Here is a 2,270-nt window from a genome sequence, read left to right as displayed (position 1 = left end):
ACCGCACGGACGCCCGCCTCAGTCGCAGTGACACGCGCAGCCGCAGCCTCCTCAGCTGCCGCAACAGCAGCCAAGCCCCCGCACGCAACAGGATCCAGGGCGTACGAGACCCGCAGCTCCGCAAAGAAGGAATCCGGGGTGTGAGACACTGCCAGCGCCGACAGGTGCAGGCCAGCGGTCTCCACAGCAGCCGTGTGGACCGCCAGTGCTGCCGCGTGAGCCGGCGAGCAGCACAACTTGGTCCGCAGGGAGGAGAACGCCGCCGTCACCCGTGTCGCTCGTGCCCGGGAGCGCCGACTCCGCGCTGGGTTGCGGGAGAGCGCATCAGCCACCACATTGTACCGGCCGGGGGTGTAGGTCAACCGCAGGCGGGGGTACTGCTGCAAGAAGAATGCCCACCGTTGTTGCCGCGGCGAAAAGTGCACGCTCTTCTGGTTATAGAACTGCAGCGAGTGGTGGTCTGTGTACACCGTCAGCTCCACATCCAGCAGGTAGTGTCTCCACGTCTTCAGAGCTCTCACCACTGCCAGCATCTCCTTGTCATGCACTGGGTAGTTCTGCTCAGCGGGGGAGTAGCCCCTGCTCTCATAAGCAACGGGTTGCAGCCCGCTGCCAAAGTCCTGCATTAGGCAGGCCCCGGTGCCGCCATACTCAGAGGCGTCGCAGTAGACCACTGCCGGCCTGCCTGGGTCAAACACACTCAGCAAGGGGGCCGAGGTCAGCGCGTCCTTCAGCTGCTGGAAAGCACGCTGGTGCGCCGCTGTCCACACAAAGGCAGTGCCTTTCTTCTCCAGGTCTCGCAACGGCTTGGAGATGTGGGACAGGTGAGGGATGAAGCGGCGGTAAAACCCAACCATCCCCATGAACTGCTTGATTTCTGTGGGGGTGCGGGGCGGGAGCAGCTCCTGCACCGCCAGCACCTTGTTGTGTACCGGCCGCACGCCGTCGGCAGAGACCACATGCCCCAGGTACTCCAGCTTAGTGCAGAAGAATTCACACTTGCTCTCCTTGGCATACAGCTGGAACTGCCTCAGCCTGTGGAACACCTGGGCCAGGTGCTGCTTGTGCTCCTGGCGTGGAGGTGGGGAGGGCGGGTCCTCCCCGCATTATGGTGACCGGCCTGCGCCTGCGCTTCTGCCACAGCCTTGGACAACTCCACGGCCTCCGCCAAGGTGGGGTCCCGCCCTTGCGGCAGTCTGGCGGTCAGGTGCTCCTTCACGCGCCCCGCCATGTCGCCAATGGCCTTCCACCAGTGCCATACTTGGTCCTCCATCCGCATCTCCGGGCAGCTGGCCAGGGCCTCAGTGAAGGCCGTGTGCAGCTCATGTACCCTGGCCACTGTGACCGGCCTCCTCAGCTCCAGGGCAAAAAGCTTGTCACGGGCGCGGCCCGGCGCATCGCGGGAGCAGTCCAGAGCCTTGAGCGCGGCCTCCAGCTCGTCCATGCTACCGAAGGGCAGGCGACCCTTCAGGTCGGTCGCCCCTGCTGCATTCACGCGCTGGGCATTCAGCATGGTCTGGGCAGGCGCCGCCGTGTGGGAGCACACCATCTCATTCATCTGCTCCTGGACCGACTCGAAGCAGCTGTCCTGGGCCAGTTTCACAGTGAGGCCCCGCGACCGCATGTTACCCTGTGTTACAGTCACCCCGCTATGATAGGCCGCGTGAGCAGACCTTGGGCAGGGGGCACACGTGATCAAGGGGCATCAAGAGAGGGGGTGGACCATGGAGCACCCTCTCCATGGCTCCGACCACCCTCCCCCCAGCTGAGCGTCCCAGGGTCACCCCACCCTGGCCCCGCTCCCCGTCCTGCCGGACACGCAACCCCCACAACGTGGTGGGGGACGTGGGGATCCTTAGCAGCTTAGGCCTGCCAGGCCGACGGGTGCCGATGCTGGTGCGGGCTCCCGGCGGCAGGCAGCGCCGCCGCCGGGCACTCAAATGGCATGGGGCACATGGGCCCCCATGCCCGCACATCTCCCAGGCACATGAAAATACCAGAAGGCTGCACATGTAAGGGTGCAAAGTGGCCTGCCGCGGCGGTCGGCTGTGCCATTACTCAGTCAGCCGCCGCTACCGTGCCGGGCTTGGCGTTCCCATGCCAACATGCCGGCGTGCCATCGCGCAAGGGGCCAGTGAGTGTGTGAGGCGGAGGTGGGGGTGGTGGGGCTGCCGCTGACCGTTGCTTGCTGACGCTGACGCTGCTCTTACCTGCGGGGGGAGGGGGTGGGTCGGGAGCCAAGGCCGGGCAAAAGATGCCTGGGCCCTACT

Source organism: Chlorella variabilis (genome assembly GCF_000147415.1).
Source record: "Chlorella variabilis unplaced genomic scaffold CHLNCscaffold_10, whole genome shotgun sequence".
NCBI lineage: Eukaryota > Viridiplantae > Chlorophyta > Trebouxiophyceae > Chlorellales > Chlorellaceae > Chlorella > Chlorella variabilis.
This window is presented reverse-complemented; position numbering follows the sequence as displayed.